The sequence below is a fragment of the Talpa occidentalis genome, unplaced genomic scaffold (genome assembly GCF_014898055.3).
Source record: "Talpa occidentalis isolate TD23 unplaced genomic scaffold, MPIMG_talOcc4v2.1 talOcc4.7, whole genome shotgun sequence".
In the NCBI taxonomy this organism is placed as follows: domain Eukaryota; kingdom Metazoa; phylum Chordata; class Mammalia; order Eulipotyphla; family Talpidae; genus Talpa; species Talpa occidentalis.
Window position 1 is genome coordinate 48256658 of NW_023605083.1, and position 27489 is coordinate 48284146.

Genomic DNA, 27489 nt, shown 5'->3' on the forward strand with positions numbered 1-27489 from the left:
TTCACTCTCCTTTTCTTCTTCTTCTTCTCCTTATTAAAGAGCTTCTACAATTTGTAGAAAATTATGTCTTAGATTTCAAGTAATGTACTTCCAATTTTTTGAATTCCAGGTTGGAGAATATTTTGAGTAGAGTTTCGACATAGACCTCCCCACTTGGTTCACAGTAGTAGACACTGATAATTTGCCCTCCAGATCTGGAAGGAACCTCAGTTCAGTTTATACTCTAACAAGGTCTCAGACCTCAACACTTTCTGGGGCTCTCATCAGTGTGCCTTACCTTACAAAACTGAGATTTTTCTCTGTTTAAAAAGCCTAAATTAGTATGGACTTGAAGCAAAGAGATGCTGCATTCTATTGCCATTAAGGTTACTGTGTTCAGTCCTAGAACCTGATGTTGGCCAGAACATTACTGGCTTAGTCTCCCCAGGACAGCTTTAGGCACTGATGTAAGTGTGTATGTGTATGAATTTCTAGATACAAAAAAAATATGCTACCATCTTGTAAATTAGAATAAAAGAACATTAATTCTTGCAAATCACTAAAATATATTAAAAAACTAATTACATAAAGAATAATCTAGAAATTAGTCCTCTGGAACAGTCTGCTTCATGGATTAGCGTGAAAACTTATTTGCATATATGCAATAGACACATTTGAAAGAGAATATGTGAGTATGTATGTATATATAGTCTATATGGCATGTATAGCATTTTAAAGGAAGTAAATATCATGTAGCTAATTCCTGTGACTAAAGACAATTTCAGTGTTTTTGCAACATTTGACAATCACTTCATCTTTGTAATGCCATCTAAATTAGCATTTTTAAGAATCCCATATATTACTTAACAGAAAAGGACTAAGTGGTATCAAAAGAGACTGGAGGCAAATTAAGTTTCCTTTTGTCCAACTTTGTGTCACTTCCTGCCTCCATAAATAGGGAAAGCAAAATATCTGTGCTTCTTATTCATGTACATCTGCCAAACCAATTAACACCTCCTGAATGTTATCTTAATTGCATTTATTAACATAACATTAACATAGCAGGGAGATAACATTCAGGAGGTATTAATTGGTTTGGCAGGCTCTCCTGAATGGAGAACAGAGAGAAGGGCCCTTCTCAGTAGCTTGTGTTTCTTTTTCTTTCTTTCTTCTTTTTTTGTTGGTGGTTGAGCAAAAATGAGATTACGTGGAAAGAGAGAAATATATCTTAACCAATGTGGCTGCCACATCATGGTCACTTGATTCTCCTCTCTAAAAGTTGCAAAGAAGTGTCTGCCATCAAGCCTGCCTCTGTGACAGTTTACCCACATGCCCTCTCTCCACAACAGTCTTCTCAGTTCTGACTCAGGAGGCCTCTGGGAGTGGAGCACAGATCCATTTCCTCTGGATGCACTGAGCAACTGTCACGTTCATTTTTATAGCGCCTGAACTGCTTTAAAAAGAATCCAAATATTTAAAAGGAAGCTTGCACTCCTGTGTTTATTGCAGAACTATTTACTAGAACTAAACTATGGAAATACCCTAAGTGCCCAGAACAGGTGAATGAATCAGGAGATGTGTTATATATACACGATGGAATACTACTCAGTGATCAAAAAAGATAAATTAAAAAAAAAGATAAATTCATACCGTATGCGGAAACATGGATGGAGTTTGAAATCATAATGTTAAGTGAAGTAAATCAAAAGGAGAAAGATAAATATAGGATGATGTCAGTAATATGTGGACTAGAAAGTAACTAAATTAATAGTCAGAAAAAGACAAATTGAAGAACTACCCCTTGATAGCTGACTACAGAACTAAATCAGCAAGGGTGGGGGGCAAAGGTGGGGGAGGGAAAAGAATAAAGAGGAAAGGAAGCACAGTGGTCTATGGTGGTGGAATATGGGTGAGTTGGTGGTAGGTGCACTACGGTGGTAATATTACCTATTAAAAATAAATAGATTAATTAATTAAAAAGTCTAAATATGTACCTCTGACAAGAATTACAGTACTGTAGAATTTTTAAACTAAATTCATCCATTCATTAACTCAATAGGAATTCTTGAGTATTTTCTGTAGGGACTATAAAACACTGGGGTGGAGAGATAAACAAGTCCCATTACCTGGCTCAATATGTCCAGCAGACACAGACAGTGGCCAAGATACCGATTGCAGAAGACAATGATTGCAGGTGCTTGGCTTGTAGTAGACAGTCAAAACATATTTATTGAGAGGGTAAATTAGTGAAATGTAATCATTGTGTTTCCACTCAGATGGTGGTATGGTGGGTAGGGAGGGTGGGGTATGTGGGAAGGCAAAACAGGGCAGCAGATGACTGTGGGAGAGTTGAAATAACTGAGTTCAAACCAAGGCAGAAATGCTAGGGATGAGAGGAGGATCTCACAGAAGTCCATGTGGTAAAAATATATGCAGACTTTTTTTGGTGAAGGTTTTCTTTGTGCCAGTCAGTGCTCTTAGCACTTGATATGAATTTAATTTTTTCCACCATCATGTGAGGTGACCCTGTTATTACAATACCCATTTTAAGGTTGAGAAAATTGAGTGTGGTAGGCTGAACGCTTGTCCTGTAGTGCTGTCTATATTCGAATCCCCAGCACCTGTGCATATGTTGCATTACATAGCAAAAGTGATTTTGCAGATGTAATTAAGTTAAGGATTTTTCTGTCTATATTCAAATCCCTAGCACCTGCGCATATGTTGCATTACATAGCAAAAGTGATTTTGCAGATGTAATTAAGTTAAGGATTTTGTGATGGGGAGATTTCTTGGATTATCCATGTGTGCCTGATGTAACTGCTGGGCCTTTATATGAAAGGGGCCAGAGTAGTGTTAGATAAAAGGGTGGAAATAGAGACAGAGACAAAAGAAGATTGACATGGTCTCTTTTATGGGAATTTATAACCTAAAAGAAACTATTGACAGTAAACAAAAATAATATAGGGTAGTGATAAACTCTGAGAAGAAATCATAATCAGTGACAAGATAGGGTGGTGGTATGCAGGAGAGTGGTTCTTTAGAAATAGGAGTCAGGGAGTGTGCCACTCTAAAGAGAGGGGATGACATTTAAGTTGAAATCTGAAAGATAAGAAAGGGCAGTGTTGAGACAAGCCCAAAAAGAAACTTCCTGGCAAACAGACGAGCATGTACAAAGCCCTGAAGTGGAAATGAACTCAGTGTGTTCAAGGATGAAAAAGAAGGCCAGCATGGTGAAATCACAGTGAGTAATGGGAACTGACACGAAATGCTGTCAGAGATAGTATCAACTGGATCATGTAAGATTGGTAGATCCTCATGCAGAGTTTGGATTTGTTCTAAATGAAAAGGGAAACCAATAGAAAACTTAAAGCAAGGTCTGGCAGTTACTTAATCCAGATATGATGAGTGGGAATCCTAATGATACAGGATAATTGGATTAAGATTTCAGGCAATAAGATCCTGTGCAATTTGGAAAATGTACTCTAGTGGGATAAGAGCTTTAGAAGCAATGTGGACGCAGGGGTTATTTTCCCTGGAGAATTATATGTGCTTTTATAAACCATGATTATGGTTTCCAGTACCTTCATGCTAATAAATACCCAGTCTCAGTTTCCAGTCTTTTGTTCCAATTGCTTACTGGACAGACAGGTCCACAATGACCTGCAATTTATGTCTAAGTACATTATTTATTGGCTTGCCCACCTACCCTACCATTCAATTGTATCCTCTTTTATAAATGACCCATTTATTTTTTTTAAAGATTTATTTATTTATTTATGCATACAAAAACTGGGATATAGGCCAGAGGTACGGGAGGGTGAGAGGATTCACCAGAGACAGAGTGGGCAGCAGAACAGGCAGACTGACTGAAAACACTGCTGAGGGGAGCAGCGGGGAGGCACGAGAGGTCTGCTGTGCCATGTGGACTCCTGCTGCAGAGGCTGAGGATAGCTTCATAGTGCTGTGCTTAACCCCTGCACCACCAGGGAGACCCTAAATGACCCATTTAGTTTCTCAAGTTGTAGGCTCCCTAAATGACAGCCCAGTCACAAAAGTCCAGCTGATCAAACCGAGAGTTGCTGCTTCCACCACCACGTATTTCTCAAATTCTACTTTACTGTCTTTGTCTCTTTTCAGACAACTATTACCAGGACTTTTGTAGCAACTTCCTTACTTTCCAAACTAAGGCCCCACTTCAAACAATTGACAGACCTAATTCTATTTTATTAAAAAATGTAAATTCTTGTGATTTATCTCCACTACAAAAGCAATACTTTTATATTGTTAGTCAAATCCTATCACCAAATGAAACTCCAGAGTATCATTCTAGACTTTCATCTATAATATATATATATATATATATATACACACACATACACACACGTATTAGATTATAATATAATTTTGTTTGGTAACCTCCCTTTTTATTTAATAGGTTATATTTTTTGAAGTGAATAAACATACATGTCATTTTGGTGGTTTTATATTATTTCACTTTTGGGTGTAATTTACTAAAATAATTTCCTTTTTGAAAGCCATTCAGATTATTTTGCTATTTTGAATGATATTTATTGGATATACTTGATATTTATCTATTTATGTCTCTATCTCTCTGTCTCATTTTCTTAGGAAAAAAATAATTTGAAAGAGAACTCTTAATCACATATAGTTTCTTTAAATATTTTGTGCTTTCACAATTTATAATTGTTTTTAATTGGAAAATTTGGGGGCATGAGGTGTGAGACAATGGTCTGAACTTTATTTTTTTCTAAAATAGTTGGCGAGGTTTCTCAGTACTAATTATAGTTTAATCCAACCTTTCTCCAATGTCATATACTAAATTCATATATATACTTTGACTCTATTTCTGTACTTTCTATTTTAGTCCATCAATATGGTTACAAATTCTTGTAACACTGTCCTGCTGTTTTGAAGTTGGTACCTTTCCAATGGATTTTAATATTTGTTAGGCCCAATTCTCCTCTCTGCTTCTGATTTATTTATTTACTTATTTTTTTTCATTTGTGGTGGAGATTTACTCTGCCCCCACCTCACACATTTTACTTCTCAAATAAAATTTATCAAGTGTTGAGATTTTATGTTGATTGTATTAAATTTATATATTATTTTAGAAGAAACTGGCACCTCCACAAAATTTTGGTCTTATTTTTATTTTACTTAAAGACATGCTATAGTGTTCCCTAAAGTGAAAGTCATGTTTTTGACAGGGTATGTACCACCACACACACACAAACACACACACACACACATTGACTTCTGCAAAACTTTCCTTGGCCTTCAGAATTTTAGAAAATGATTCTCTTAGATTATGCTGCCTCAAAAAAGGTCACAATACCTCAGAGAATATAAGTAGTCATCTGAATCTCAATAGTGAGGCAGTAAGAGAGGTAGGTAGCAGGGACTGCATTGGAAGTATGAAGACATAATTTGGAAATCTGTGTTTACCTCATTTCCAGTTGTGGACAGAGCCAGCAGCTCCTAAGCTTGATTGTATTTTGGCCTGCAAATCCATCCAGTGGGAGAACGTCAGTTCTAGACTACCAGTATTCCAAGAATATGTGCATGATCAAGACTATCTTTCTTTCAAGTCTTGGGAAAATTGTGACTTTCTAAAGTTTGGCTCCTGCCTCTTGACATTGAAGAAGAAAATTCCACTTAACTGCAAAATAAATAGTTTGGCTGCTTTGTGTGTAGCTTGAGGCATAATCTCCAAACCCTGGCCACAGTAAAAGTTTCTGTTGGCTCTTTTCACTCCTCTTCACCCTTCCTTGTTCTTTATGAGTTCCCCCATTCTCTGCCATGTACAAATCTGGTAGTGGAGATCTGGGTCAGTGATAGTGGATGAGCAAGAAGGAAATGAGCGAGAACAGGGAGAAAAGTTAAGAAAACTAACTTGGCTATGTTAACACTTGCTGAGAGAAGACAGGTAACTTTTAAAAAATGTATTTCTATTACAAAATTTTTGAAATTTATTTAAATTTTCAACTGCATTTTGAGACATAACTTGTAAAAATTCAAGTGCAATGAGTCCTGTGGGATACAGACTATGATTTTTAGTAATCTAGCTAGGATTCTGGATACTCAAGGGTGTACTTGTTTATGTAAAGCATGCTAGGCAGAAAATCTCATAGATATTCAGTTAGAGAATTTAATTTCGTGGTCATTTTGCTAAAATTGGGATAAAAGAACAACTCCCTCATTGCTTTTAGTATTGGTAGAAAACTGCCTGGGTCTTCAAACTCCAGAGATTTCATTTTGGTCAATGGTTTCCCTGCAAACAATCTTATTGGAGAAATGCTGAAATGGTTTCAATAAATTAGCTTCCCTTTTATCTATCTTTACTTCTTTGCTTATTCTTTACTAAAGTTGACATTAATATTGAGCAATAAAGTAACACACAGAACAAAGACAAGAATAGAAGATAGGTACAATTTACAAATTGAATCCTCATCACTGAATAATCAAAAGCTTACTATCGAAAATCAAAATCAACAAAAAACTATGAACCAGAGACACTCTATGGGGGGTAGGGGGCGGGAGGGGAGGGATTGGGGTCAAAATAAGGGGGTTGCAATTGTATGGGGAATATAAAAATAAAATTTATTATTAAAAAAAAGCTTACTATCAAAGTTCATGAAAGTTGAAGTTAAATTTCTATAAGACACAGTTACACCAAAAAGTTTATTGTTGCTTATTTCAATGTATATTATTTTCTGGATGCCATATGTATGTTTGTTTCTGGAAAGGAGATACTCCTGCTTCAACAATTGCAAGATAAAGCTGTAAAACTACTGTTATTAACCGCAAAAGGAACCCACATATTTTTGAGAATGATCTTTCAAAAGTCCAGAATATCTTTTTCAAGTTAGTGAAAATATGGTTATAATTTGTAAGTTATTATGCATAAAATTTAAAGGAGAAAATATAGCGAACTTTTTTTTTTAAACTAGACAAAGAACTTCATTAGCCTTTGATTCAAACATTATTCCCAGGCTTTTTCAGCTTAATTAAAATGAATTGTGTATGAAACTGGAGCCCCACTGCATAAGCAGGGGGCAAGACCAGTTATTTCCTGTCCCACCTGTGTGTGCCTCCAGCTGCCACCATGAGTTGGACCCTGGCCCACTGCTTGTCAGCATCCAACAAGCTCCAGGTCCTCATTAACAGGACAGTGCCATCTTGAATGAGTGGCCTTTTGTTTGAGACCTATGGACACTATGGATACTATCTGGGATGAGATAGTTAGCCACGTGTGGCTTTAGAAACTCTTTGTTTCCCCTGTTAAATAAACCCCAGTGTTGTTCCCTCAGCCTGAGCGATCTTACAATTGTGCACACAGGTGAGGCCCATAGACAGTGACCTGTCCTCTACCTTGGCAATTTCCACAGGACTCAAACTTAAAAATAGAGATCTAGATTTTATCAGATCCATTAACAAAAATTTTCAAAACAGTCATAGCATAAAAGAGTAGCTTCCAGTAACTTCTTTAAGTTTTTTTTTTCTTCAGAAGTTGTCTCAATTCAGTTTGCTTCATTTTTATAAACCTCGTCAAAATTCTCCACAAGATTTAGAACTTCATCATCGCCATTGTCTCCAGCAGCAAATGGTGATTTTCCATCCACAGATTGTTAGGGCAGAGCTTCAGTCAGTCTCCTTAAACTGGTCAGACTGTCTGCACCAAGCTGGTTAAGATGCTGGATAGCAGTTGTGTCAGCTGCTTTGTGTCAGTGTCAGCATGGCTTGTAATGCTGAAAGTGTTTGGTGTCAGATGCCTGAACTTGAGGGTTGTTAAAAGGGACCACAGTTTCTTAGTCTGTGAACATATTAGCCTCTTCAATATCAGAGATATTGTTTACCCCTAACTTCTTTAAGGAGATATGGTGTGTTTTTTTTTTTTTTAGTCATATGCTGTAGCTCTTCTATGAATTACCTTCTTCTTTTTGTCTGCAAGCAGTATCTTTCCCACCAATGTGTACTTGTGCTTGCAGTTTGGCCAGTTTCTTCTGGTTCATGATAGTTAGACAGTTCTTTCATCTTATTGGAGCAAAAAAGTGGTTGCTTGGGGGAGTAGGGTTGGTGCTCAGGAGGGTCTTGGGTAGGCCAGCTAAGATTAGGTGGGGATGCAAGATGGCAGCTAGAGCAACATGATTTCTAAGAGATATTATAAATGCACCATAAGTCAAGTTCTCCTTTTGACTGCAAAAGCTTAACCACATAAGCAAGAACTAATATATATATATATATATATATATATATATATATATATATATTCGACCAAACCTTGCCTCTCTTAAGATCAGAATTATAGAGCTTGGGGTTCAAAGGCACGGATTACTTATACAACCCTGCAAGAAGGTGAACTGAGTTGGGTTTGAGGTCACAGCAGGACAGCACAGGGTGGAAGGTAATGAGATGTCTGGGTAGAAGGGCACTGGCTTATTGGTTGTTCGTCTGCGAAGCCCAGGAGCATAGCTGTGGTGGAAAGGACTCATTGATTCCACTTGAAGCAGGAAGAGTGGTAAATGACTAGTAAGGGCACCATAGACTGACTCAGTCTTACCTAACCAGGGCTAAGATTTAGAAATGTCTATTTATCTGCTATTTGTCCTCTTATTTGAAGGCAATCTGTAGGCCTCATGTTCTAGAACTAGTGCAAGCACACACACACATAATAAATTATGTCTTTTGATGGGGAAGAAGCAAAATGATCAAATATAATACAATCAATACTTAAACACAGAGCGAGACTTGGATTTTTCTTTACTAAATATAAAAGAACATTTCAAACATAAAAGAAGTCGAGAGGAAAAAATATACTGAGCCTCATGTACCTATTACATGGGTACATGTAATGTTCAACAATGTTCAAAATTTTACCTATCTTGCCCATATTTGCTGATACAGTCCATATCAAAAGGCCATATCAAATTCTTTTGGATGAAGAGTGTTGGCTTGTAAAGAGACCTAGAGGATGAAACACACCATGAAGAGGGGGAAACCAAGGTCCCCCTCTTATCGGCAAGGCTGCCTAGATCGCTTCTGACTGACATTATTACAGCATTACTACATTACTTGTTAAATGAAAGTTATTAGCCCTATGAATAATCAGGTAATCAAAAAGTAGTTACTGCTTTGACTTTTTATTACCGGTTCTTTAGCCACTTACATTTAAATTTTTTTTAATATATCATTATTTTAAACACACATCATTATTTTAATTATATCCAATTAAATATACCTGCATCTCCTCAGCATGCATCATTATGTACTTTACTAAAAAGCACTTTGAATCAAATTGCATTTCAACATTCTTTATTATAATTTATGTGCACATGTCTGCAGCAGATTTATACATTTGGGAGATTAATTATCAAGAATTTTGTTTAGACTTTCCATAAATGTGAAGCTTAACTTGAACTTCAATTTACTTTGGTATTTATAATCTTCCGGTACTATTTTATTGTTTCATAAGACACCATTTTGTTTTACTATCTGAGGGGAGGATAAATACGTGAATAGATGTCATTATGGTTATCAGAACCATCTATACCCAAGTCCTTCAGTTTTTTCGTTTCTTGTGGTTTACCCTGAAACTCACTGTCTTTTTGGTATTTTGGACCCAGTCCCAATCGTATGAAAATAATATTGCTAGGCTGCAGGAATATAAGAAAATATAGCCTTTAGAGATTGCTTTTAGCTCCTGTTGAAGGATTTTATGTCTTTTTACCCATGAGTCTGTAAATTTTTATATCTGCTTTTGTATCACTCATAACTAGGCATTAGACATTCTTACTACTAGTGTTTGACATATGATGGAGCAGTACAAAGATCCTTAAACTAGAATTCAACGTATAGTATGTTCAGTCTCGCCAGCTCTCAGCCATTGGCTGTCACCTGACCCTGCTGGCTGTGTCTAAACCTGATCTACTAAATAGACTCACAAAACAAAGACCTCCAGCCTCAGCAGGTGTTGGAGGAGTCAGCTGGTCCAGTTTGATTGATGCCTCGATTGGTTCCTACAGCCTGGATTCCAGAATTTTGGATTGACTCTATGAATTCTGACCTTTTCTCAACACATAACTCCTGGTTTTGACATTTTCCTCCCTCCAGTATATGAAGGAACACTTTCTTATATGGTTTCTGGATTAACTCCGGTCCTGGCATCTTTTGTTTTCTCCAGGTAAGATGCCTGTTGTCAGTGCAGATCTGTGCTAGTCTCCGCCTCCCGTCAAAATGGAGGTTAGACGTTAGAAACTGGGTTACTCTGTGACCTGGGATATATCAGTTACATTCTCCAGTCTCAGTTTCTTCCCAACTGAGGAATTTGGGACTAGGTCATCTCAAATGTTTCTTTCATTGTTAACCTTTCTGTTTAGTTCATTTGTGATTTTTGCCTTCTTTTAACAATATTACATAACTAGTGTAAGATTATATCCTCATTGTAAAAGTTTTAAACAGTACACAAATACACAGAAAATGGGTGTAGAGTTCCCTTAACTTCACTGCCACCCATATAGCCAAATAACATAACTACCACATTAAAATTCCTTGATTAATTTGTCTTATAAATTTTGTCATACAAAGTTGCTTCTTTGTGACCTTTTAGTGGCTATGATTTGTGGCATTCTATTTTGGACACTTAGTTATTCAGTGAGTGGGGCTGGTGAGGAATGGTGTGGGTGATCTAAGAGGTACCACCTTGTAGCAGAAGAGTCGAAATATGAACAATGATTTGTTTTCCTTGTTTTGAATAAGATCCATGCAACTTGTTCTCTCCCTTTCTAATGACAAGGGAGTTTGAGGGGAAGGAGATGATGGTGATAAGAGTAGAGGGATGGGGCCTCCCCTGGTGGTGCAGCAGTTGAGCGCTGGGCTGCGAGGCTGCCTGCCGCCTCTGCAGCGCCGGTTCATTCCCCAGCCGCCCGCGAGGGTCCCACAAAAAAAAAAAAAAAAAAAAAAAAGAGTAGAGGGATGAAAAATGTGTTCTCTTATTTTTATAGATTTCAGTTTGTAAAACTATTCATTCAGAGATTTTATTTTTCTCTTTATAATAGCCTATTTAAGCTATGTGGTAAATGGTATTTTTTAAATTTTGTAGTTCCAATGAGTAAATTTTCATTGACTCATTGACTAGAATAATTAAGGACACAGATTGTAATAAAAGACTGTGTAAACAAATGTTTCTCCTAAAAAATGCTCTCTATTGAAATGCCATGACATGACAATTTCTGATGGCAAATTATTATATTAACAACAGAGTACTTTAGGCCAAAACTGAAAGAAATACAAATGTTTTAGTATAATCTGATTCCTTTGTCACTAGCATTACTTATTGTCAATAGCTAATAGCAGTAATATTATTCCAGAAAACAAGTTTTACCTTGAATCAATTTTATCCTGAATCAGACCCCTTTTAACATGAATATAGTTGCTTTTAGAAAGTGATCAGCATGGCATATGAAGCTCTTGGAGTTTTGTTCTATTGTTAATCTCTTCACTTCAGCAGATGGTACTTAGAATTCATTTTACATAAGAGTTTATGAGAATGAATCCCATTTTTAGTTTCAGTTTCTTTGCTTCTTCGCCCCATGCAAAATTAGAGGGGGGAAAAACAATCCTTACACGTATTAAACCTCAGTAATTTTTTTCCAGAGCAGATTTAACACATTTCCTCCATTCATTCTTATGGGGAAAAAAACCCCACAAAAATAGTGACTAGTACATGGAATTAAAATACTAAGGGTTGTCCATTACTGAAATCAAACAATTCTATACCCAACCTAACTTGTGGTCCAGTGAGAGGATAAAATAAAAACTTTTTTGGACATGACCACAGATCCTCTTATAAAGTACTCCTCAACACATACTGTTATAAGGGGCCTCCCTGGTGGCACAAGGGGTTAAGACGCAACCTATGAAGCTCACCGCAACCACTACAGCACAAGTTCAATCCCCGGCCAGGTTGGTGACCCACATTGCGCAGCAGACCTTTTCTGACTCGCCCGCTGCTCCCCTCAGCAGTGTATTTCAGTCGATCTGCCTGTTCTGTTCCCCGCTCTGTCTCTGGAGAATCCGCTCAACCCCCCAAAAAACCTCTGACCTGTACCCCAGTTCTTGTATGTATAAATAAATAAATATTTTAAAAAAATTAAGGGTTAAAAAAATACTGTTATGAAACAATAGGAAAAACTAATGAATACAGCAATGAGAAATATATGGGCCAAAAAAAATAAGTTATAGCTGAATCTACAAAACGATTGATATATAAAATAGAAACAATTTTTAATAATAATATTATTGAACTGAAATCCCAAACTGTAAAAAGTAGATATGGGAATACAAGGATGAGAGAATAAGACATAGAGATGGGGACAGAATTGTCTTCAGATTGTTGCCTGATCAGAAGTATAATAGAGATACTGATTATTTCTAGACATTGATAAAATATATATATATTTAAATGTGAATGTTAAAATGTCAAAGCAAAGAATGGGAAAAGGATACATGTCTTTTTAAACACTTAGAAGAAAATGGAATAATTACAATAATGTTAACAAAAGGCTGAGACAAAAAAGTCTGAATGCAAAAAAATGATAAATATAAACCATAATATAGGTGGCCAGAAGTAAGTCAGACTTATAAGAAATCACACTAAATATGGATGTCTTAATTTCACCCTTTAAAAAAACAGACTTTCAGATTGGATAAAGAAAAAAATGTTGCTTTCTTACATGTCTTAAGACATGTAATAAGAATTCACAATCAGACTCTACCCAGTGCATGTATAAACAAACGAACAAACAAACAAACAAATAAATAAATAAAAACATGCCTCTATAATAAAAAAAAAAGAATTCACAATCATATGCAGAACAAAGTTATGGAATATTAAAGCAAAGCAAACAATGATGAAAGTACATAGAGAAATAGATAACCATAATCATAGTGGGAGAATTTAAAGACTATCTCAAAAGTGAATAAATGCAGAAGACAGAATTTTAAAAACATTTAATAAAACTGCTATGACATGTAATTTACACATCTTAAATATTTATAGACTTTATATTCATCACCTAGAGAATTTACATGTTTCAAATACCTGTGAAACATTTATAAAATTTGATTATGTACTGGAAAAACCTCCATAAAATCCAAAGAGCAGGAATTATTGTTTATAATCTCTGAACAAAATATTGTAAGATTAAATAGTAACAACAAAAGGAGAATCCTCTAGACCCACCCATCTATTTTAAAAAAATGCATTCTTCCAAATAACTCTTGATTTAAGACAGAAATAAAGACATTTATCAAAAAAAATGGAAGTTCTATCAATACTTGCTGATTATGACTAAAGCTGCATTTAGAGGGAATTTTGTAGCCTCAATTCACTTATTAGAAAATAAACTGGCATTAAAAAACTCTATAATAAAGAAAAGAAGAGTAAAATAAGTAAGGATGGAGATACTTGGCAACATGAAAATCGAAAGAATACAATAATGACTTTGTCTATAAACCCAAAATTATTTCTTTGAAGTGCTATAAAGTAAACAAAAACTTTGATAAATATGATCAAGAAAAAAAGAGAAAGGATACAAATAAACTTTCCGTACTAGAGAGGACTTAATTACAGTTTCAGAGGAAATTTTCAAAAAGCTATAAAAGTATAATATCCTTGACAATAACATAACAAATTCGAAAATCTATTTGAATAGAACATATTCCTAGGAAAATATAATTACCAATATCCTTTGTAAAACAGTGTAGACATAATTTAATAAATTCTTGAAGTTTGAAATTGAACAAAATTATCAATATCATTTCAAAAGGTGACAGGAAACCTAAAGAGAATAATAACGATAGAAGAAGTAGAAAAAGTAATAAAACAATCTATCCTGAAAGATAACAGTCCCAGACTGTTTAATGAGTTTTAAATCTTCATATGCTTAAGAACAATTTAACCCTTGCTGTTAATAAAGAGAGGGAAGTAATCCCAACTCAACTGTCATCCTGTATAGTTGAGGTACCAAAACTAAAAATGACTTCTCATAGAAAATGACTGCTACATGTCAGTCTGCCTTAGGGACATAAATGTGAAGCTCCAAGTAAAATATGTAACACTGAATTCATTATTACCAACTAGTGTTAATACTAGGAATGCAATAATGGTCGAACAGTAGGAAATACAGGAATGTATTTTACTACATTTTAGAAAGTTAGAGGAAAAATTGGTTCATACCAATAGTACTAAAAAAATACATTTGACGAATTCTACCAAACATTCAGAGATGAATTGGTGCCTATCCTTCACAAACTCTTCCAAAAAATTGAGAAGGAAGAGACAATACCAAACACGTTCTATGAAGCCAACATTACACTAATACCAAAACCGAACAAGGACAACACAAAAAAGGAAAACTACAGGCCAATCTCCCTAATGAACACTGATGCAAAAATCCTCAACAAAATTTTAGCTATCAGAATCCAACAATGTATCCATAAGATAATTCACCACGACCAAGTAGGATTCATTCCAGGGACACAAGGATGGTTTAACATCTGAAAATCAATCAACGTTATCCAACACATCAACAAAAAGAAATATAAAAACCATATGATAATATCAATAGATGCTGAGAAAGCTTTTGACAAAGTGCAACACCCATTCATGATAAAAGCCCTTGAAATTCTTGGGATACAAGGAACATACCTCAACATCATAAAGGCCATCTATGACAAGCCAACAGCCAGTATCCTTCTCAATGGTGAAAAGCTGAAAGCAATTCCATTAAGATCTGGAACAAGACAAGGATGTCCACTCTCACCACTGCTTTTCAATATAATACTGGAAGTCCTAGCCAGAGCAATAAGACAAGAGAAAGACATCCAAGGAATCCAAATAGGAAAAGAAGAAGTCAAACTATCACTATTTGCAGATGATATGATAATATACATAGAGAACCCCAAAAACTCCACAGAAAAACTAATTCAACTCATCAATCAGTTCAGTAAAGTGGCAGGATACAAAATCAACACGCAAAAGTCAGTAGCCTTCCTATACACAAACAATAAATCTGAAGAAGAAGAAATCAAAAAAACCATCCCTTTTATTATTGAAACAAAAAAAATCAAATATTTGGGAATAAATCTAACAAAAGAGGTAAAGGACATATACAAAGAAAACTATAAAACACTGTTAAAAGAAATAGAAGAAGACACAAAGAAATGGAAAGACATCCCCTGCTCATGGATTAGAAGAATAAACATTATTAAAATGGCCATCCTACCAAAAGCAATATACAGATTCAATGCTATTCCAATCAAAATTTCAATGTCATTCTTCAAAGAAATAGAACAATTATTGATGAAATTCATATGGAATCACAAAAAAACCCCGAATTGCCAAAGCTCTCCTGAAAAAGAAAGAAGGGAATGGAGGCATCACACTCCCAGACTTCAAACTCTACTACAAAGCCATAATCATCAAAACTGCATGGTATTGGAACAAGAACAGACACACAGACCAATGGAATCGAATAGAAAATCCAGAAATAAACCCACAGATTTATGGTCAACTAATCTTTGACAAAGGAGCAAAGACTATGCATTGGAGCAAAGAAAGTTTGTTCAATAAATGGTGCTGGGAAAACTGGGTTGCTACATGCAAAAGAATGAAGCTTGACCACTACCTCACACCATACACAAAAATCAACTCAAAATGGATTAAAGAACTAGACATAAGACCTGAAACCATAAAATACATAGAAGGAAATATAGGTGAAACACTACGTGATTTGCACATCAAAGACATCTTTACAGATACATCACCCAAAGCAGTGATAGTGAAGGCAAAGATAAACAGCTGGGACTACATCAAATTAAAGAGCTTCTGCACAGCAAAAGAGACAATAACAAAAACAAAGAGAAACCCCACCAACTGGGAGAACATTTTTGCACCCAACACTAATGATAAAGGACTGATCACAAAAATCTGCAAAGAGCTGATGAGACTCAGCAACAACAAAGAAAATAACCCAGTCAAAAAATGGGCAGAAGAGCTAAAAAGAAACTTCTCTGAAGAGGAAATGCAAATGGCCAACAGGCATATGAAAAAATGTTCAGCATCACTTGTAATCAGGGAAATGCAATTCAAAACTACCATGAGATACCATCTTACACCAGTGAGAATGGCACATATTAAAAAAACTAGCAACAACAAATGTTGGCGAGGTTGTGGAGAAAAAGGAACTCTTCTGCACTGCTGGGGGGAGTGCAAACTGGTCCAACCACTATGGAGAGCTGTGTGGAGATTTCTGGACCTACTAAACATAGAGCTTCCATATGATCCAGCAATTCCACTCCTAGGTATTTACCCAAAGGACACAGAAACATCAATTCCAAAGAGCACCTGCACACCTATGTTTATAGGAGCACTGTTTACAATAGCTAAGCTTTGGAAACAGCCCAAATGCCCAAAAATAGATGACTGGATCAAGAAGATGTGGTGCATATATACCATGGAATATTACTCAGCATTCAAAAAAGATAAACACATGCAATTTGCAGCAACATGGATGGCGCTGGAAGGGATCATGCTCAGTGAAATAAGCCAAAAAGAAAAAGAAAAAAACCGGATGGTCTCACTCATAGCAGGAATCTAGAAAACTTAAATAAGGGACCAGGAAAATAAATAAATATAAGAAAGTGAAAAATCAAAATCAACAAAAAACTATGAACCAGAGACACTTTTTGGGGGTGGGGGGCGGGAGGGGAGGGATTGGGGTCAGAATGGGGGGGTTGCAATTGTATGGGGAATATAAAAATAAAATTTATTATAAAAAAAAATAAAAAAAGAAAGAAAAAAAAATACGTTTGATATGTCAATGCCTATTTGTGACTTAAATTAATTAAAGCAAAATGACCTCCAGGCTGTTCACAAATAGAAAATTTAGTAAGTTGGTAGAGCATTTCTACCAGAAATCCGAAATTTTATGGTAAAATTTTATGGTAATATAGAACATACCTCTGAAAGCAGGAGCAGGATGGGAAGGTTGATTGTCTTTACTCCTCCCCAAAATTAAAATAGAGATCCTAACTGATGATTTTGTAAGAATAAGAAATGAGTATATTATTGGGGAGAAAAGACAAAATGTTTCACTATATGCATACACATACACATACACAAATATACCAGATAGTGGTAGAAGCAGTATCAGTGCATGGATTACATATATATACACATATACATCTGTACACATGTGCATTATATGTCTACATATGTATATGTATACACACATACAATGCACTCCTTAATGAGCGGGGTACATTCTCAGAATCGTGTTGTTGGGTGATTGGTCACTATGTGAACGACATAGAGTGAAATTCCACAACCTAGATGGTATAGCATGCTGCACACCCAGTCACATGGTGCAGCCTTTGTGTGTGCAGTCCATCATGGACTGGACCATCCATAAGCTACACATTACTATACATATTATACAGCAGATCCTCAAATGGTATTTTTTCATTCAAAGTTATTTTTCTATAATGTTGATGAGAAAAAGAAAATCAGTTCCTATCTTGGGCCACTGCCTTTCCATGTCTGCATGGGCTTTCTCCAGGAATTTCACTTCCCTTCCACATCCAATGGTGTGGACATTAGTTCATTAGTGTGTCTCAATTGTCCCAGTCTGAGTGCATTTGGGTATGGGTGTGACTTGCCCTTTGGTGGAAAGGGCTTCTGTCCAGAACTGGGTCCCACGTTGTGTGCCCTAAGCTGCCAGTTCCCATGACCTGAGGCCCTGAACTGGAATAGACACGGTGAAAAATGAATGAATGAATGCAAATTATTGTTTAATGTTAGAAGTGCTTTGGAAGTTTATTTAGAAGTTTGATTTTTTTTTTTTTTTTTTTTTTTTGTGACCAGAAGTCCGCTGCTGAAACTTAACTGCTGTTTATATCAATCAGTCCATGATAAGGTCAGTTTCATTATAGGTCATTATATTTAAAATTGAAGTTTCTAATAATCTATCAAGAACATTAAGTGAGGGCTTACTGCATATGTGTATTATATAACAGAAAAAGTTCTATAATAGAAAAGAACTAGAAGGATACATACCAAGTGTAAAGAGATAACCCTTCTAGAGATAGGGAAAAAAGATTGTGGGAGAGGGAAGATGTGCTTTTATTGCTGATATTTATATGAACTTGTAGATAATTTGTAACATTATTTGTTGTACTTGTATTGTCAAAATCTATCTCCTTTCAAACTTCTAATTATTTAAGGGGAAAAGTCATGATTCTACTATTTTAATATTTGTCACATTTTGTATGACATGTCATAGTAAAAGAGAAACATTACAGGGTCCTCCCTGGTGGCTTAGGGGTTAAGTTTCAGTGCTACCACCGCAAAGGCCCACCTGCAATGACTTGAGCTGGATCCCAGGCCAGGGAGCTAACACATATGGTGTAGCAGACCTCTCTTGTCTTGTCCTCTGTTCCCCTTAGCAGTGTAGATCTCCCTGTTCTGCTCCTTGCTCTATCTCTGGTGAATCCTCTTACCCACCCTACCCACCCCCTTGTCCCGCACCTCTGGCAAAAATAAACAAATAAAATCTTAAAAGAAAAAGAGAAACATTACATTTTAATGGTTATGCTCATTATTTCCCCCCCCACCCCCAATAATATATTCATTGGGTGACCAATATGTGCCTGGAACACTTGATTCTCAGACATAGCACCTGACAGCCTGTTCTTACCCCAGGGCTACTCTGGTTATTTCCCTGGAAGAACACATGCCTCCTGAAAAACTGGAGGACAAAGCATAGATTATCTTGCTTGGTGCATTTGTGGACCTCCCTAGGCCATGGAACAGAAGTTCCTTTGCAGTGAAGGGCAGACCAATACTATTTGTTGTGGGGCAGATGAAATGTCACTGGAACCAAGAGCTTCTATGAATTTCACATGAAGAGAATTAACGTTTTGTTTGCTCTTTTATGTTTGCAAGATCTATCCTTTATAGAAGGAAGCCTGATTATGTGAAATAACTTGGACTGCAAGTAGCCATTGTTAGCAGTGCGTTGTATTATAACCAAGGTTAGTAACAAATATGAATTGACCATTACACAATTTCCAAACCTATTTCTATCTCCATTTTGTGTGCACATTTCCTACTTTAAGTTACATTCATTCCTGTTTGCGTTTCTTAAATCAAATAATAATTTCAGAATTTCGGATTTGTCAATCTGAATACATGCAGTAAAATAAAACCCCTCTGTATTCCTTCCCTTGGGAGAGCATCCTGTGTTGACCAGAGAGTTGCAATAGCAAGGGTCTGCCCTAGGCATCAGAAAATGTGGGTTTGAGGATCCTTTCTGGGCATTTACAAGTCTTTTAATTTCTCTTAGGTGTCTCTATGTATCAGCTGTAAAATGAAGAGATTAAGGAAAAATCGAAAGGGGAGTAGGGGGAAGAAATGTAGGTTATGAAGGAAAAAGGACTTTGGAAGGAAGTGTAAAGCAACAAACCAGCATGAAACTTAGTAGAAACCCTTTGCTCCCCCCACCCCCCCACACACAGAGTTACATGTGTGCTTTGGATCTTTATAAACTTTCATTTACATCTCCTCTAAAGTAGGCATTTGAATTCTTCCTAGCACATTCACCTCAGTCTCTGTCACATGTACCCATTGATTGCGTGGCCTCGGAGGCCCTGGATTTACCCAGTTCCACCTTTTAGGCAGTACCTGTTTTCTCCTAGAGGTGCATTTAGCTTAGTGTGAAAGCACAGCATGTTCCCTCTTTGTTAACTTAACCTCTGTGTTGTTTTTTAGAAATCGGATTTGAAAGAACAGGGACTCTAGAAAGCCCGTGGTATGTAAATATTTAGCCAGGCTGATAGGGATAGTAAGCATTTTCTCTCAACACAAAACATGATTTTTATTTGCTAAAGCAGTAATAATCTTGTTTGATAATCCATCACTTTGTTATCAGTTATGTGGTGAGACAAAATGCCACAGGGAGGTAGTCAAGAACCTTCACCTGATACTCCAGGCTGGATAACAATGACTGGAGGAGAGGCTTCTGGAGGAGATTATGTCAAACATAGTCTTTCTATTTGCAGTTGATTTCCTCCAAGTGCTTTAACCATTCTACTCCCAGCCTAGCTAACTGGGTCATTTGAAAAACTTCAAGGAGATCTTTGCGGGTGCAGTGCAACAAGCCATGTCTCTTCACTAGGCCCTATTATGTCATCGTTTAGTGTTCAATGAAATTTCTGAATTAAAGAAAAAGAGAGATGAATGATGGTGTTACATTGAAGAAAGTATTTCAAACCCAAAGAAAAACAAGATAAAAGATCCAGAAAATTCCAGGTTGGAAACACAGGAAATTCTCACGGTTGATATCAGGGCCGTAAGTCTAAGTCCTCGGTCCAGCAAACTGGATTAGTAAATTGAAGTTTTAATATAAATTTGATTTGAGGACTCTCAACATGTCATTTTTGATTTCTGAACTGGGGTCAAGAACTCCACAGGTCTCCTCAGAGACATTCCTTGTCAAGGTCTTTGAAAGGTACAACTAGAGGGGGACAGAAATATTCAAGGGATTGTCTCCCTAGAGTTTTTTGAGAAGGCAGGGCTACTTCTGGTCCCACTGGGAGGCAGATAATTTCTTTCTAATGCTCATCATTGCCTACCCCATTCTTTTCTTCCTTGAAATTCATCTCCTGAGATTATCCACTATGCAAAATATCTCTACCTGAAAATCCAGTCTGCAAGTGGAAGGTCTTGTGGGATTACTTGATTGCTTCCTGGCATCTAAAAATAGAGGCTGTGTGGTTTATAGCAGTCTGAGATTATAATGTATTCATGTATATATGACTCATTTGAATCTTTCCTGAAATAAGCAGAAGAGGAAACTGAGTGTCAAAGAATTCAGGTATCTTGTCCAAGCTTACATAGTTGGTGATTACTTCCCTAGCTTTGCTCCTTTCCATGGTCTTCCTTTCCTCCTTTCCTTTCTCCTTGGAAGACATTTTTGTAGGCATGTATATAGATTCTGAAGCCAGATACCTGATTTTAAATCTCTAGTTCCGCATGACCTTAGGCAAGTTAGTTATCTTGGAACACCTTGGTCCTCAGCAGTAAAGTGAGAATGACACCATTATTTACTTATGGTACTGGGAAGATAAGGTTGTTTAATACAAGTGTAGCACTTAGAGTAGTGTTTGAGACGTAGCTAACATTTAATAAGCTTTTATTGTTATTACGGTTATTCCACCTCACGGGTAACGTGGGTTATTATTGTTGCTTATCACGATTGCTGCTCTTTCCTTCATTTTCCCTTTTGTGCCCTCATTAAACATTGAGGGCCTTCTCTCTGATGGGCTTTATGCTGAGTTGGGGAAACAAGTAAGAAAGATTCCCTTTCCACAGGAGGAAAAGCCATCCGAATAGTGTAGGGGGTAGCCATCTAATAGAGGTCTGTGACCGCCTGCCGATGTAGCCGCAGATGGATAGCTGGGAAGGCCTCATGGGGGAGGAGCCGTGGCATTTGAGTTGAACATTGAAGATAAAGAGGTGTCTACTCTGCTGAAAGTAAAGGGCTGGGCACTGCGGACAAAGGGCCTAGGATCCAGGACTCCCTGGCTGTGTGAAAGGCCCTGGCAGGGGTCTGGGAATGAGAAGTTATATTAGTTTACTAGGGGCCATAACAGAAGGCTTAAAAACAGAAATGAATTCTCTCACGGTTCTGGAGATTGGAATTCCAAGATCCAGGTGTCACTAGCTTTGGTTTCTTCTGAAACTTCTCTCTTTGACCTGCAGGCAGCCACCTTCCAGCGGTACCTTGGTTTTTTCTTTGTATCCTGGTCTTTTCTTGCTGAGTTAGGGCCTGCCCACATGGGCCTCATTTTACCTTAATTAACTTGATTAAGGTCCTTTTCCCAAATAGAGTCACATTCTCAAGTTACTGCGGATTAGGGATTTCACATACAAAATTTTGAGGGTCACATCACTCAGCTCATGAGAAAAGTCACTTTTTTTTTTTTTTAAAAGATTTATTTATTTATTTATTTATACAAGCACTGGGTACAGTCAGAAACACGGAGGGTGAGAGAATTCACCAGAGCCAGAGCAGGGAGCAGAGCAGGCAGAAGGACCGAAGTACACTGCTGAGGGGAGCAGCGGGTGGCAGGAGAGGTCTGCTCACCATGTGGGACCCTCCTCCGGTGGCCGGGGAGCAGCCGGGGAGCGCTGCAGAGGCTGCGGGCAGCTTCGCAACCCAGCGCTCAACCGCTGCGCCACCGGGGAGGCCTCATAGTCACACATCTTACTACTGTATTTTGTAAATGAGAGAAGAACCTCCCTTCCATTCTCCTGCCAGGTAGAAGCACACAGCTGCTCTTGCTGTTGACAGTCAGAGAATGAGATAATTACCCCTCTCCATTTTTAGAATCCTGTTCATAGGCAAGCGTTTCCATACAAAAAGAGCAGCGTTGTTTTGTGTAGTTCCCATTTTGTTTGGAGGCTTGAGACAGAAGCCTCCTGTCCTAGTTTTATTTGGTTCTTGATGTAGGTGCTTGAGCAAGTCATTTCATTTCCCTGGGATTTGGGCTTCTTTTTTGTAAAGTGGGGGTAAAAATATGTAAATTAATAAAACAGTGGTGAGGATTCAATACATAGGAGCCCTTTTTAGACCTTAAAGCTCTATGCAAATGTTAGTTCTTAGGATTTAAAATAAAAGATTGAAGGTGTTTGCATTTTGTAATTTTGATGACTCAGTAGAAAAAAGTAAGAATTTTCCATTCTAATCCCAGCTTTGAACCTGTGTCAAGGTTTTGGGCAAGGCAATTGCCAACCTTGCTTTGCAGAGTGGGAAGTGTGTTCCCTCAAGCTCTCTCTCTCTCTTCACTCACTCTCCTTCAGCTCTTCATGTCTCAGATGATGTCAGGATTAATTGGACAGTGTCCATGCTGTCTGCCTAGAAGATAGGAATTGCGAAGTATCATCTGGATGGGTTTGGTAAGCACTAGAATCTCCTTTCTCTGCTTTTGACAAACAGAGTGACAGCCCATCGCTGTGTTTAAACAAGTTAATATGTATGTTCCTTGACATAAGGAAGCTCTCTAATCATGAAATACAGCTTGCATGTCATTTGGTTTTGAGATTTTATTGAGCACTACTAATCTTGACATATTTTGGTTGGCACCACATTCTTGGTATAGTGGGTTAGCGGTTGAATAGTTTGCAGACTTTGTGAAACAAAATCCTCATTTAATGGTTTAGTTTGGCACATTTTTGAAAATATACAAAAACACAATGCACTTCTATTTTATAGGGATTATTTTTGAAATAGTGGCTTTGGTTGTCTTTTTTTTTTTTCTTTTTCCTCAATACCCTTTCTCTCTCTCCTCTCTCTCTCTCTCTTCTCTCATGTTCCAATTGCAGCAGCCAATAAAGAAAGCTCCAAAGAAAGCCAAGTTTGTGAACTGTCTGAACTGCAAGCAGAAGAATCCTCTTTGTACTAATCCATTTCAAGGATATGTTTACATCATGGCCTACTGCTCTGAACTTTTTATGTATCAGTGCAGGGATTCAGAACATCTGAAGGCCAACATGCAGTTCCAGTTCGGTGACAGGTCTGAAGCTCCCAGCAGAAGCACCTGGACTAAATATGCAACAGGGCTTCAGTCAACACCAGCTCCAAAGTCACTGAACTCCATGACATCATGCCCAGGCGGGAAAAGTCAACAGGCCTCTGGCTCAGATCCTCCAGTCCCAGCCCCTCCAGTTCCTAACTCAGGGACAATATTTAGAAAGCAGAGCTGGGGTCAGGCAGCCCTCTTAATTACTTTGGCTCAAACCTCCCTGAGTACATTTTGCTATCTTTGTTGTGATGTAAACAGGGGCACTCACAGTTGGCAGGGGATGTTCTTTCTGTTTTAATTACGCAAGGCTTAATAATAGTTCTAGGATCTAGAAGCAGTATAGAGTTCTTTGGATAACTTCACAGGGATTTTTCTGTTATGACATAGTTTATTTGGGGAAAAAAAGTAAGGCAAAAGGCATTTTCAAAGAGGAAATAATAACGCTATTCAAGCTAGCGTTCCATTCCATATTGAGTAGATCACAAACTTAGAGTAGACTTTTTATGGAAGGTGGGGTGCTAGACATCTCAAACTGTTGCATTCAGATAGTGGTGGGAAAACTGCATAAATACTGATGAATGGATGTAGGTGGTGAAGAATATGAAAATAGATGTTTTTACTTAAAAAAAAAAAAACAAAAAAACCAATAATGAAACATCTAGCTGTATCTAAGTGCATCTGTAAGCACCCTGGGTTCCAGGGATACAGAAAAAAAATCTCACCACGGTGATAGAAATCTAGCCTAAACCTGATCCATAAAATTCCCTCTGCCCCCAGATGTTCACTTAGAGGGCACTTCGTTACTCTGCTGATGTAGCGAGAAATCACAGAACTGCAGGGTAATGGAGAGAGCAGTGACAGGGGTGGAGAGGGGGCTGCTTCTCTGTTAAGAAACATGTTTTTATAGGTAATTCTGATGTACAGTAGGTATTAAATAGAGCAACTAAAAGATGTTTTATTTTAGATTAGTGCCAGAGTGATATTTTCCCCATGGCACTAATAACCAGGCAGTTTTCATGGGCCCAATTTCCCCCCCAGGTTCTCAAGACTCCCAGTTCTGTCTATTCTGGCATCAGGGTAAGCCATTGAGATGAAATCTCTACCTTAGGAAAAGAATCACCTTTGTCTCTGTGCTAGTTGGAAAGGATGTGATATGATGCACTTGGGAGGAAAGGGCGGGGGAGAAGATATGAAGTAAGTTCTGTGCATGCAATTTAGAGACAGGGAAATATAGATAGAGGGGGCAAGCCCTGGATAAAAAAAAAATAGCATTTCCAGATGGCATTTTGTAATTGAGTAATCACATAAGATGCCCTTTATGCGTGTGTGTTGGCTTGAAATCCAGGGAACAGATCGTTTCAACCTAACATCTCTGCTCTCTGCACTGGACACAGTCCTTGTCTAATTGTGAGCCCCTTACATCCTTCAAGGGCTGTCACAGGAACCACAATAAAGAGGCCTGTTTTTGAAACCACATTGTTTCCATCACTGTGGGAAAAAAATTAGGTCACTGCGAGCAGGGAGCATTGTTCGGTTTCAGCCTGCCCAAATTATTTCATTCATGTTAAAATTTAAGGCGACGAGAAGCATATTGCATGAGAAGACGGAAGTGACTTGTCCTTCTGCCCCTTTCCTCGCTGCTGTCTTGGCTTCTTGCCTCTCATCCTGACTCCTTTGTAGGTGGAGGGCTGGTCCTCTCAGCCGCCCGCGCCCCTCCAGGCCAGCCCACTCTACTGTTTTTTTTTTTTTTTTTCAATTTGTTAAGATGCTAAAATCTGCTTTGTGTGATTTATGAAGGAACTTGAAGCGATTAGTTTCACAGTGCATGAAAATTCCTCAGGTTCAGGGGGGTGGGGATGGGGGGCCGATGGCCAATCTGTTACACTGTTTGCCGTGGCCTGGATGGGAACATGAGCAGCTCGGAGCCATAAGGAGATTGTGTTGAGTTATTAAACACTTGTGGTAAAGCTGCTTATTGTTAATTCCCCGATGTCCTGCTGAAGCGATAGGATAAAATCAGATCGGATTAGATCAAAGAGCCTGGGAGCCAGCCTTTGGAGCAGATTCATTTAATCAATAAAGAGACCTCCTGAGAGAGGGGGAGAGAATAGGGCCCTACTGGTCACACAGGAGATTAAGGTGGGGGGTGGGACAGGGGGAGTGGTGGGAAAGAACCAACACTTACACGTATTTATTTCCCCCTTTCTTTGGGAGGTATAATTCTGCTCTCAAACATTTTAGCCACATTCACCACCAAGAGAATAAATATTTCTTTAAGATTTCATTACACTGGTAATGCCCATATAGGCCAGGAGGTTATTTAAAAACAAAAAACAACTTCTGTTCCGTAACAGATATTTCAACAGAAGCAATTTAGGCTTAAATGATTCCCCAAGAAACATTAATCCCTTATGAGTTAATCTGCAAAATTTCCTATTGTCCCTTTGTGAGGAGAAATAATAGAGAAACACCAAAAGGCCAAAGTCTGGCCCCACCCCCTCTTTGTATTCTCCCCATGCTCACCCCCAACCCCCCTATAATTATAAAGCATTGTGTAGTAAGAGGTATGATGCCATGTCCTTCATCCATGATTAACACTTAAACTGATGCATATTCATCCATCTCTTAGCCCTACCCAACCCTGCCAGATAAAAGTGAGGACTCGCTGAGAGGAAGCGACACCCATTAGAAACTTAACCATAGAAAATGAGGGAAAAAATGAAGGATGGAGCAAATTAAGGATGCGCGTCCCCCAACGGTTATTGGCCTTAATGGTGTTATAAAAATGATGTCGGCTTTTACCAGGAATAATTTATATTCCGAATTAAATAAGGATATGTATCTATAAATCCATTCTATAAAACTTAATTTTCCATCTAGATATGCTGATTACTTCGGGCTCGGCATACCTTTACCGGTTGTTAATTACCTCGGGATGGTTTAACACTATTTTCCAAATCAGCATGCATGCATAAAATGACTGCAATCCAATTTGACACATTATTAGTGATGATTATTGTCATAGATAAATTAGATTGAACAGAAAATAACCTTCATCTTTAGCATGTTTTAGCTCTCAGAATTAATGTGATTTGGTGAACACATATAAATAAAAATCTGATGAGTCCCTGCTGACTACAGGGCCTGCTGGTGCTGAAGTGTATCAATTTCATGCAGATGATGAATTCCTTAAGCATTCAATGATAATCATGCTTGATTTGACAAGACTTTCTCATGCTATTTTAGGGCCTTAATTTTCTGTGAAGTTCTGTCAAGTGCTCATCAAGCACCCACTTATCTTCGTATCTTAACCTGGCAGCCAATCACAAGGTTGCCTAACAGTACAGCTACCCAGTGCCAGCCCATTAATATTCGAGTCATGTGACTGTCCAAGGAGAGAAACCAATCAATGGCTGATTAACATTCAGGTCACATGACTCCTGAGGAGAGTAAATGAGTTACACAGTAAGACATCAAACAAATTTTCATCTTGAAAGAGTGATTGCTTTTTCTGCTGCTGTGATGTTTGTCAAATTCACTCTAGCCTTGTCCAATTAAGCTCCATGAGCTGAATTAATAATGAAGAGATGTAAGCACTGTGCCAGCATGAGAGCTGTGAGTGGTGCCATGGAGTAAGAACTGCTAAAAAAAAAAAAATAGAAATCCTAGAATGATTGAAAAATCACATCTGGATAACTGGAATAATTGCTTTTGCAATCTTGATGCTGTTTTGTCTTCTCCAGTGCAAGTGTGAACTAGAGTACCCTGGGCAGTGGTACTTATTTTGTGCTAGATTTCAAAGATGAACCTAGTGTTGAGTTTAGAAGGGCTTTAAAGATGTTCTAA

The 27489-nt window shown here is 37.6% G+C and overlaps 1 long non-coding RNA gene and 1 pseudogene across 1 annotated transcript; one reads left to right on the forward strand and one right to left on the reverse strand.

Annotated features, from left to right (window-relative positions):
• Positions 1-7496: 7496 nt before the first annotated feature.
• On the reverse strand, positions 7497-8036 carry LOC119232059 (transcription factor BTF3-like; annotated as a pseudogene).
• A 2021-nt stretch (positions 8037-10057) lies between these two features.
• LOC119232426 (uncharacterized) lies at positions 10058-25105 on the forward strand. Its single transcript, XR_005122080.2, has 5 exons — positions 10058-10180; positions 17924-17975; positions 19004-19092; positions 22922-23017; positions 23444-25105. It is a non-coding gene; the product is annotated as an uncharacterized LOC119232426 (long non-coding RNA).
• The last annotated feature ends 2384 nt before the right edge of the window (positions 25106-27489 follow it).